This window comes from Aptenodytes patagonicus, chromosome 2 (genome assembly GCF_965638725.1).
Source record: "Aptenodytes patagonicus chromosome 2, bAptPat1.pri.cur, whole genome shotgun sequence".
Lineage (NCBI taxonomy): Eukaryota > Metazoa > Chordata > Aves > Sphenisciformes > Spheniscidae > Aptenodytes > Aptenodytes patagonicus.
The window spans coordinates 74121726-74133805 of NC_134950.1; the positions used below are offsets into that span (position 1 = coordinate 74121726).

At 42.9% G+C, this 12080-nt stretch overlaps 1 protein-coding gene across 4 annotated transcripts in view; it reads left to right on the forward strand.

Annotated features, from left to right (window-relative positions):
• EPB41L4B (erythrocyte membrane protein band 4.1 like 4B) overlaps window positions 1-12080 on the forward strand; it is a 183852-nt gene that overhangs the window by 55520 nt on the left and 116252 nt on the right. The gene's annotated exons all lie outside the window — the stretch shown is intronic.

Here is a 12080-nt window from a genome sequence, read left to right on the forward strand (position 1 = left end):
AAAATAATGGGAAAATGTAGCTGCCATATTGACATCTTGTGAAAAGCAGATTCTAACTTTCTTATCTCAGAATTCTCAGCTTTATTCTCTAGCAAGCATGGGTCAATGTGATTAGGTCAGATCAGTGTTTTACCAGCTGCACTGTGATCTGTGTTTTACCATGACTTTAAACAACAAACAGGAAACCTGTCCAGATATTATAACAACTTGATATTGAGAAAGGAAATTGTGCTTTTGGGGAAGAGAAAACTGGTATCGCCTATTTAAACGTTATCCTAATATCCCAGTTAATTTAAGGGTATGTATTTATCACTGGAAAATGATGTTTGAATGAAGTATGTCCATAATGGGTTTGGGGTTTTTAGGAAGTTTGGTGTGTGTTCCTGATAAAATTTATATTACGTAAATTGTGTGTCCTTTTATGATGGACCTGATCATAAGGACACAGCTAATAGAGCAGAGCCTGCTCATAATAGGAAAAACAGATTATATTGTCACTGGTTGTCAAATCACCTAATTGGGAACTTGATAGCTAGGAATAGTTACCTAGCAAGGAGTTCTGTAATGTTTTGAAAGAAGGGAAGCAGAAAGGGAGAGCAAAACATCCTTTCCTAGCAAGAAATAGGGCAGATCAGAAGCAGAAGACCTGGCTGAGGAAGCAGAGAATGCTCATTTGCTTGTATATTTGCAAAACGGAAGGGCTCTTTTGAATGGTAAGAAAGATGAAGCAGAGATGTAAGCCATGCATGTTTTCCATAGATAGCTCTATCCCTGGTGTTCAGGGCAAAATGTGCCAATATATGCAAGTGTTTTAGCTTTGTTTGTATGCTATTTCTTTCCTCTGTATTGTGGGGGGGGGAGTAAACCATGGCATCTACAGTTACAAGAGGGATAAGGGCTATGAACAGCTTCTGGGGGGGGGCCTAAAAAAGCCAACACTGGTTGCAGGGCTTTGGTAGTAGGGTTATGGTTTCCTGGATTAAGAGGAGTGTTGAGGGCAGAGTTCTTCACCTTCACTGGAGTGCAAGGCTGAAAGCGCTCATTTGGGTTTTTGGTTTTTTTCTGGCTCAAGCTGGGCAGAGAGTAGTGCTTAGAGAGCTTCAAGGCACAAGCTTTTATCTTCCCCAGCACTCTGTGCAAAAAGGTTCCATGCTTTAACAGCCCTCCTTGGTCTGTTTTGAACTTGTGACCCACTCATTTCATTTGCATAGCAATTAATGCATAGCCTCCATGTGCTTCTGCTTAGTGCCAGCCCAGCCACACAGTGGCAATTGCGGGATTGGGAGATTAAAGTTGGGTAAACTCCTTGAGGCTCTAAGCCTTTGTCTTTATTATGTATTGTTAAGCGCTAAACATCTTTAAGCCACCATTATAAATAAGAGAGCACAGAACAGTCTTTGAACAGCGGAGATTGCTTCTGTGTGCTCCAAGGCCAACAGCTTTTGAGTGCACTGTGTTTCTTGCAGTCCTGTAACTTTGCCAAACAGTCGGGACAAGCAGTGTTGATAGCTGTGATTTAGAAAAGAAAATCATGATTAGAGCTTACCTGCTTTGAAAGAGAATTTTTTTTTTGTTTGAACAGCTTATTTTTAATACTCAAAAAAAATAATTTTTCAATACAACCAAAAAACATCAAGTTGTGGAAGGCAAGATGTCAGCAGTAAGACAGAAAATACTGTAAAGCCTATTCAGTGAACCCTGCATCAGTTTGTATCTTGTGCTCTTTGAAGATATCCATGAATAGAAGGATGTAGACAATCATCTAGTAGTTTATTCTAAAGCAAAGCTTTATGTACTGTTGTATTTCAAGTTATCTGGTATTAACTCCAGAAGTAGAAATGCTCGGGGGGAGAGAGGTTGTTAAGTATTGTTAGTGTGTGGAAGAACTTGATCTAGTGGAGAACCTTTATTCGTAAGTGAGGTTTAAAAAGCGGCACAGGTGCATTGCCTGCTGATGTTCAGCACCTTGACTGATCACAATTTATAGGTTATAGTGAGGGATAAAACTGCATCTTACTGTAGTTGCATTATAATAGCTTTGGACCAACTCTTTTTTTTCTACCAGACTCAGTAACAAAACTCCTGAGACTTAGTGCTCTGCAGCTGTTCTAGTGGTGGTTCTTTCATCGTTCTCATCCTCTTTAAATTTCTATTTTCATGTGCATAATATAGTAGTACAGTGGGACATGTATATAATTTATAAATAAATATACATATATTGGAGGTGCATGCTCAAAAACTTCTTTACTTTTTACACTGTCAAAAAAGGTTGGGGACCACTGCTCTAGGACAGCTCTAGTGAGTCTGGGAACAATCTAAAGGCCCTTTGAATGTTACCATCGTTTTGTAATAAAAACCCTGCTCTGTTTTTCTGTTCCTCCTAGTTGTGGAAGGGAGGGAAGAGAGAGATGGAAAGGAGGAGTGAAGGAAGGAAATGAGAATGAAAGAAATAATTTCTTGTTCAGCTGACAGTTACAGGACTTCAACAGGGAAGTAGTGCTTGGGGTGATTGAAGAGTGCCGCTCTTATGTAGGAGGTCTCTGCAGTGGTTTAGAGGAAATGTAAAGCTTATTGGGTTTTTAATTACTTTTACTATGGTGCGTGTGTGTGTTCTAGCAAAGCAGGAAGCCTTGAAAGCTTTAGTTGAGGTTGGAAATAGCAATAATAAAATCTTGTGAGACCATACGGTCAAAGTTGAGTTGCCATGAGGAAGTATTTTATTGATCTTTGCAGAAACTGCTCATGTGCAACATATTCTGTGGTTGGTTTGGGTACTTGACATTTATTTTAGGCTGCTGGTAGCTAATATTTATTCATCTTCTGTCCAGGCTTGTCCTTTCTTTGTCTCTTATTCCAGATCATCGTAAGAAAAAAGGCTTCTATGGTTTACAGCTCCTTATGAGCTGCAACATGTTACAGAATTCTCTCAGGATATAGATCTCTCCATTTCTACAGTTGCATTCTTTGTTCCAGTTGTCTGTCCTGTGATAGCAAAACATGGATATCCTCCCAGCCCCGCCTGTTTTATGGGAATTCAGAACAGAAGGATTGCCCATGTTGTTTAGCTTGGGATTTGCTTCTGTTTCCCTCGTGATTTTCTTTCTCATCACAAGAACAATTACAGAGTAATTGAGAGGGAAGACGGCTTAAGATATATCTTTAATTTTTTTTTTTTTTTTTTGCTTTTTGCAAATGAGCTGCTGTAATTCTTGAGGTGTGAAACTTTAGTTGGGAATGCATGGAAGCAAAAGAATTAAAATACCACTTTTCTTACATGCATGTTGTTCAGTGATCCTTTAAGTCCTTTATGTCCAATCTCTAATGTCACAAAGGCCCCTCAGCTTAAAGAAGGTCTATATGGAACAGCCTTTCCCAGCTGGGTAGGTGAATTGCACTCTGAAGCCAGCTGAGCCATTTTGAGGATGTGTGGACACACCCAATGTATCTGGGCACATTGGGAAGCACTGGATTTACAGTGTGTGTACAGCAAGACTTTTGTGCAAGAACAGCTCGTGCCTCCTGCAGGTGCCTGTGGCTGCAGTGGGGGCCAAGGTTCCCTGGGGAGATGAGAGCCAGGACCGACCTGCAGTGAATTGTCCTTGCAAGCTGCATTTTCATCTGAACTTCTTATTTTGACCAATTCCTAAATTGGGTTTTGATTCATTTGCTGTGAGAGGCGAGAAGACAGTGGAGGGAGGAGATGGAGAAGAGTGTGTAGAAACTAAAAAAGGCTTTCGTGAAAGCAGTGTTCCAAGTACAAAAATAGAAGGGAAAAAAGGGGGCAAGAACTGTGTTGCCCAGACTGGACCTAACCAGCAGCAATGTGTCAGGACCCACTGATCTGGACACTGAGATCCTCACCTGTATGGGAGGTGGCCTTGTGGCCAGGTTTTTGTGGGAGGGTCAGGAGCGTGTATGCTTCACAACATAGGTTTTAAACAATGCAGTGTGAGGGTGGAGGGTGAAACAAGCTGGACAACAAAGAATAACACCTGAATGCCTTTGTTTTCTCTACATGTCATGAACTAGACTCCTGGATGTTTCAGCAGTTATTGGGTCAGGGCCTTGGAGGGACTTGGTGCTTCATGACTGCCTCTGCTGCATCTGAGTTTTCTTTTAAGGGCTCACTGTCATTCAAATCAAGAGGTTTTTTTCAACTGCTTGCTTTTGATATTACTGCTGTGACTTCTTAAGGGTGTGAGGGATGTGGAAAAATGAGCAACTCAAACCAGTCAGCTTCATAGTGTGATATCTGGGAGTCTCTTTCCTTAGGTACTGCTTAGTACTGTAACAACAAGTGCTCATTAGGCGGAACAAAATAGGGACAAGCCTTATTGTTCAATACATTGAATATTGGGACGGAGGGAGACTGGTAAATATTTTGATAATGCAAAAGGTTTCCTTTTCTACTTCTGATAGAAACATCCCATTTCCCCATGAATAAACTGTGAAATGCATCTGTGACTGTTTTCCCTCCCTGAATCTCTCTTGTTCCTCTGGATGATGAACTCTTTGGGACTGTGGTTGTTGCAGGATGAGTGTCTGTGGATTGTTAACCAGAGCAACAAATACCAGTCAGAGCTTGAGGGTCCCAAGAGCTGTACAGGTAACAGTATCCTGTAGTACCCAGTGCTTCAGTTACTAATAGCGGCAGTGATATGAATGCCAATTCAGTAACTGGACAAAGGCAATGTGGCTGACTCCACAGCAATGCAGAACACCTGATAAATGACTACTTCCAGCTGTGGCTGTCCAAGGCTGTATTGCAGTCTATGAACACTTGGTGGGAGACTCTAAAACACTTAAGAATTCCCAGAGCATCTCTGGTTTTTAGTCTTCCAGCAGCACCTGCTGTTTCCAGGAGGGCTGGAGACCATTTCCTTGGCACAGACTTGAGAAGCAGCCATACAGGGCAGGTGGTTGTGATACTGTCTATCAGTGACGCTTCTTCACCTTTCTTCTAAGTGTAGAAAAATAAAGTCCCTAGTCTATCCAGGACAGCAAACAGTTTTTGCTGTTTTCTTTTGTCTTTGTGCATAATTGGAGCATAAGCTGAAGTGGTTTCCTTAGTTTTCTTCAACAGATTTAGTCAGGTTTGTCGCCTGTTACAAATCCTTTCAGTTTATTTTTTTGAGTGTTTGGGCACAGGCTTCAAAATTAAAGGTAACTTGCTTTTTATTGCTAGAATTGATCTGGAGTGGCATCAGCTTTCATTGTCTGTATAATAAATCTGATGAGAATTATGCTACACAGGGCAAGGTTTTTTTATATAATTTTGTGTTTTACTTTTTTTTTATCCCCCCCCCCCCCCGGGATATGAAGTTTCACTGCTGAGAAGAGAAAGGGAGTAATCTTGTGTGTACTATTGTTTTGTGTGGTAGTGATTATCTGTGTTCATGTCCAATTGTAAGTTCTGCTGTCACCTCAGGTCTGTGAAGCAAAATATTCCTTGGGCTGAAGTAGGTTATCACAGGTATATGAATTAAGATAGGATAATGGTCTTGAAGGATGTCCATATAGCTCTCCATTATTCATGTGTAGCTTATCTGGACTGCAGATAAACCACGTCATGTATCAGGATGCTTCTGAGATGGCTCTGGCAGACTCAGGCTGGGACAGGCAAGGCTTTCATGAATGCCACAGCTTGGTTATGTTGCGTTCCGATATGCTGCTTTGTGTCCAGGAATAATACTGTAATTGGGATTTTTCTTTTTCAGTTTTATCTTTCAGTCTTAATATTCATGGCGATAATTAAAAAGTTACCATGACAGGATTTGAAATACATGTGATACTAATTTTATGTTTAGTTTCTGTAAAGAGCCATGAAAAAAATGCCTTAAAGTAATCCATACGCGGTATGACCCTAAATGTGTTTTCAGGAGTATGAAATGGGCAGGTGCAAGAGCTGTGTAGCAGCCTTTTCCTGTTAGGAGATCACAGTTTTCCTTCATTAAAAGCTAGCTGTTTGTTTAAGCAACTTGGCAATTAATTTGAACTAAAAATTGGCAGGAATATTCTGAAAATAAGATAAATATTCTGCAAAATCAAGATCAAAGGGCAGATCTTGGGAACTTGGCAGAATGAGAAGGAGTTTCTGCAAATAAATTTTCGTGTTGTTTTGAACTGTAGGAGGCAAAATTTTATTCTGGCTAAAACCAGTTTGTTTCAAAAAATCCTTCTAGACTTTCTGTGGTATTAAATCCAACTGAAATCATATGCCACAGATACGTTTGAAAGAAATGGTTTTTAATTAAACAGAACCTCTTTGTTGCAGTTGCAAATAATTGTGGCTCTATGACCCTAGTAGGATCAAAGGGGTGTAATCCTGCTGCCTTTGGTATCACTGAGAGCTTTTTACTTTTGAGTTCAGTGTATGCTGTCCTGGCACTTTGTCTCTTTAAGTGTCCTTATGACCAATTTCGGTTTAAGACAACGCAGGTATATTTGTTAGAGATGAACTGAAGTCTTAAACGATGCTACTGACACCTTTATGCTGTAGTCTTAAGTGAGTCCTTTCTGGAAAAAACTAGCCTCCGGTTGCTTGTGTTCATCCATTAGCCTTAATTAAGTTAAAATAAATGACAAAATTAAGACAAATTAGGCTTTTTTGCAAATAAAATTTTATTTACCACTTCCTGGTAGCCAAAACTGTGTTTTAATTCATGGTCACTGCTGAGGGTGCTGTAGGGGTCAAACCTTCTCTGAAGGTCAGTAAGTATGTAGGGATGTCTTGCTCTCAGAGCCTTACCAAAGCCTGGAGGTGTGAAGTGTGGCTTGAAGTGTTGCAGTTCCACTTGCAGAGCTTGCGCTCAGGAAAATTCTAATGCGCATGGAGACACAAATGGCTGGTTTTGAGCACATTTCAGTTAAAAGCCTTAGACTACCTTTTGCTCTGCTCTATACAGTAGTTACAGTTGGCCAAAAAATTGCTTTTATGGTTGAGGCTTAGTTCTCTGACAGAATGGATGCCATAGAATGTTCATATTGCTTCAAGTATTAAAGGCTAGAAACAGAAGTAAGCGGGGGAGGGGAAGGGAACGAAGGCATGGGGATCATAAAACTGGAGTCCACAAAAAATAGTGACTGAACATACTTATGCTATGACAAAGATGAACTGATACTACACTTGGTCATTGGAAAATGATGCATGCACTTGAGCGGTTTCACAAAAGCATGCAATGGTCAGCAGAGTGTGCCCAGTAAAGATGAAGTGGATTCTTCAGAAGAATAGCAGTGTTTGCAACAGAAGAATAACGGACAGCAAGCCTCAGCACAGATGGGATGTTTGATCGATACGTTTAGAAGATGCAGGAGAAAAGTACTCCTCCTTCATTTAAAATGAATCGAGTTGCTGGTCTTACCAAGAACTCTGGAAGGGCAGGAGATTAGAATAGCTGAAGTGTTTTGAGAGTCTTTTCATGAAACGGGGAACCTTTCACTGGAGTGCAAGCTAGAGCTGAGTCAGTCCAACTGTGGAGGTGAACAAAGACGGACCTTACTGTCTCCTGATAACAGTGGTCATGGTGTCTCTAGGGAAACAGGGTGAGTTGTGGAGTGGCACAGGACAGCTGAGCGCCTGGGTTGCTAGTTCATAGAAGCATGTTTGCAACAGTCATCGACATTTTATAACTTACAGTAGTATTGGTAGGGGTCCTTGATTGCAAAAGGAATTTGCAAGGAATTTGTAGTGGTCCTTGACTGCAAAAGAAATGTGACATAAATTGTTTTCAGCTGATGTCATCTTATTTACCTGCACTTGTTAGGTCATTATTAATGCCTCTACCCCATCAGCTAGTGGACCCCAAAAACTTTCAGTGCGAGTACAGATTTCTCCATAGAGAACATAATCCTATGGAAAAGTCTTGAGTGCAGTTGCCATTTATGGAAACTTAGAAGTAGTTGTCAGATTGAAACAAAAAAATCCTGTAGAGAAATAAACTCCTTGTCAGTTCATTAGGTTAACAACCATAATGGGAGGTGGGGGTATGAGGGTGGGGTATAAATGCAGAACAGCTGATGGGGGTGTCCCTTGCCATCTGAGGAAGGCAGCATCTCGATGGAAGCCGGGCCCTCTCCTCCCCTCTCCCTCGGGGTTCGATGCACTATACCACTGTGCCTGGGCTCCGTTCAACAAGATGGTGGCGGCAGTATCTGAGGAGGGTCTAAAACAAGATTGAGCCACCGAGCTTGAAACTCTTGTAGTTGTAAGATCCTGCCAGTATTTTACGAAAAGTTGGTCTCATCTGAGTGCAAACACAAACTGTTCACCTCATTAATCCCAGCTTGGTCTTGTGATGTGAATGCTTCCCGCCCCGCCCCCTTCTTCAAGGCAGGTAGGTGAGATTGTAGAGCAGCATCCTGAAGGATGCCTCCAAAACTTGCCTGTTGAAGGGGTGCGCATATATCCAATCTCCTGCTCAGAGCAGCCCTAGTTGGATCTGGTTTCTCGGGGCTTTGTTCAGTCATGTTTGGATACCCTCAAGTATGGTGGCTTCACAGTCCCTCTGGGCGCCTGTGCTTTGTCTGAGCAGTCTCACAGTGACAATCTTTTCCTTTTGTCTAGCTGGGATATCTCCTGGCTGTGGTGCCACTCATTATTCTGCCATGGAGCACCTCTGAGAAGAGTCAGTCTTCATCTTCTCTACAGCCTCCCAGCAGGCAGCTGAAGTCACCAGTCAGGTCCATCCCTGAGTCTTCATTCTCGATGCAGACCAGAGGCAGCTCCCTCAGCCTGCCCTCGTGTGCCCCAGCCGCTTACCGTCCCAAAGGCTCTGCGCTGGGCCCACACCACACTCATCAGTGTCTTTCCTGGACTGCAGAGACCAGGAGGAGACACAGGAGTCCAGATGCAGTCACCAAAGGGCCAAATAAGAGAGGAAAGCATTTTACTGGCTTTTTGTGTTTCTTTATTGGTTGGGTTTTTTGTTGTTGTTTATTGCCCACTCTTGAAAAGGACTCCCAGTAGAGCAGCTAGAAGGGACCTTGAGGGTGAAATCCAGCACTTCTTCCTGGCAGAACTGCAGTCTTCTTGGCAGAACTGCTTCTCCAAATGTATTGGGTTTGCCTGGCAGGGTTTTGGTAGCGGCGGGGCTGTAGGGGTTGCTTCTGATAGAAGATGCCAGAAGCTGTCCCCCTGTTGGACAGAGACAGTTCCAACCAGCTCCAAGACAGACCCACCACTGGCTAAAGCTGACCCCCTCAGCAATGTTGGTAATGCCTCTGTGGTAACATATTTAAGATGGGGTAAAAACTGCTGCGCAACAGCAGCTGAGAGAAAGGAGTGAGAATATGAGAGAAATAACTCTGCAGACACCAAGGTCAGTGAAGAAGGAGGGGGAGGCGGTGCTCCAGGTGCCAGAGCAGAGATTCCCCTGCAGTCTGTGGAGAAGACCATGGTGACTAGGGTTGTCCCCCTGCAGCCCATGGAGGACCCCACGCTGGAGCAGGTGGATGTGCCTGAAGGAGACTGTGACCCCATGGAAAGCCCACACTGGAGCAGGCTCCTGGTGGGACCTGTGAACCCATGGAGAGAGGAGCCCACGCTGGAGCAGATTTTCTGGCAGGAACTGTGACCCCCGTGGGGGACCCACGCTGGAGCAGTCTGTTCCTGAAGGACTGTACCCTGTGGAAAGGACCTGTGCTGGAGCAATTCATGGAGGACTGTCTCCCGTGGGAGGGACCCCACACTGGAGCAGGGGAAGAGTGTGAGGAGGAAGGAGCGGCAGAGACAACGCGTGATGAACTGACCACAACCCCTATTCTCCGTCCCCCTGCGCTCCTTGGGGGAGGAGGTAGAGAAATCAGGAATTAAGTTGAGCCTGGGAAGAAGGGAGGGGTGGGTGGAAGGTGTTTTAAGATTTGTTTTTATTTCTCAGTATCCTACTCCAATTTGGTTGGTAATAAGTTAAATTAATTTCCCTGAGTTGAGTCTGTTTTGCCCATGACAGTAATTGCTTAGTGATATCTGTGTCCTTATCTTGACCCACGAGTCGGTCGCCATATTTACTCCCCCTGTCCAGTTGAGGAGGGGGAGTGATAGAGCGTCTTGGTGTGCACCTGGTGGCCAGCCAAGGTCAAACCACCACAGCAAAGCAAAAGCTGTCTCTCTAACTTCTTTGCTTGATCTGTTGCTATTTGTTGTGCACTGCCACGGAGGGTCTGGCTTCATCTTCAGTCACCCCTTGGGTAGGCTTCTTGTCCTCAGACTGAAAAAAAACCACTTCCAGGCCCCAAGGACCTCGGTGGCCCTCTAAGAGTCTTTTCCTGTCACCCTGGTGCAGCAGCCCAATGGAAGCCAGGCAGTCTCCTCCTCTCTCCCCTGGGGCTCAGCCTGTAATTTGGGAGTGCTGTAATTGTCTGTGTTGATCTCGCAGAATCCTTACTTCAATAATTTCTCCAGCCAGTTTAGAAATGCCTTTCTGTGTCCCAGCTCGCTCGCTTTCTGCAGTTTGGAGTCATTACTAACCCTACGGAGGTGCATTGTGTCCCATCAGCCTGCTTCATATTGAAAATACTAACCAGTATCACACCTGGTGTTCATTAAATCTTGAGTTGTATCTGAGCAATTTATCTAAAAGCAGTTTTTCTCTGCATCTGTATTTTCAAGAGGAACATAACTTTTGAGGATGGATCAAAGAAACTTACATGAGTGTAAAGAACAACCTCTTCACCATTTTAAGGTGTAAACTCTTGGGAGCTTATACCATTTCTAAGTATATGCTTGTCTAGTCCCTGAGTTTCTACGTGACCCCAATTCTCATTTGGTTTTCTGTTAATACCATAATAATATATAAAAGGTGATCTTCAGAAGAAGAGAGGAAGCGGCTTTTTCTCCTTTGTTACTTTTTAATTTTTTACGTGTAGAGAAGTCCCCAAACTGTCGTTTGGTAGGTAGGGTTTTTATTGACTTGTTTTTGGTGATTCCTTCCTCCCATGTGTTACATACGTTTTTATCCTCTCTGCTTTAGAAGGCCATGTGGCTAATGGCAGACAGCTTGGTAGAATTCAGGTGCCTAGGAAATCAGACAGCAAGAAGACAGTTGAAGGGATAATTGACTTTTGGTTTTAAAGGTGCCAGCTTTTGTTTAGCACACCTTCTTTTCTGAACCTGAGCATTTAGCACGGTTCTCCCTCCGGTACCTCCAGGTAAGGCTTGAGAAAGCATTTAAGCAATATTTTTGAGAGAGCAAATAAAACTTCCAGTAAGAATGAGCTTTCTCTTACTGATAGTTAAGTATATAAATAACCATAAGGGAAACAGTCTATTCAAGATGTTCTTCATGCATTTTAAACTAGCAAAGTAAGCCAACCAAAAAGAGTCAAACGCAATTTTTTCCTTTTCAGGTCACCTTTGAGGGCTGTATAGATCAAGACAAGGATTTTTCATTCTTTTAGGAACCAAGTAGAGAGGCGGTGGAATTTGCAAAGCTCAGGTGTGTGATGGGTTTGTGTCAACCTGTGGTACCCCCCCTTTCAGTTTTCATTTGGCAGTCACTGTGGTCCTTATGTAGACTGTTCAGTAGCTATAGTTTATCTGCTATATCTTCACATAAATACATCTTTCCCTTGCTGCGTGACTATTTGGAGAAAATATTGGTTGCTACCACTTACGAAGTGTTTAGGTACTTATTTTTTCCTCTTCAGTTAGAAAAAGGGAGTGATCAACAGGAGACCTTAATGAGATAAATACGTGCTTCCAGTCTTTTTTAAAAATGGTGTTTCTTTCATGTGGAATTGATTGGTGTGTTTTCAACACATGAATCCCAACCAGTGACTACTGGTTTATGTCAGTTAATACCATAGGAAATACTATTCATTTGGCAAAGCAAAGAAATTATGCTGGGATTAAACAGGAATAAATGGAAGTTAATCCAGCATTTGAACTTCCAGTTTACCTGGCAGAATTAAAGGAGCGACCTCATTGCTCTCTACAGCTTCGTGAGGAGGGGAAGTGGAGAGGGAGTTGCTGATCTCTTCTCCCTGGGATCTAGTGACAGGACATGTGGGAACGGTTCAAATCTGTGCCAGGGGAGGTTTAGACAGGACATGAGGAAGCATTTCTTTACTGAGAGGGTAGTCAA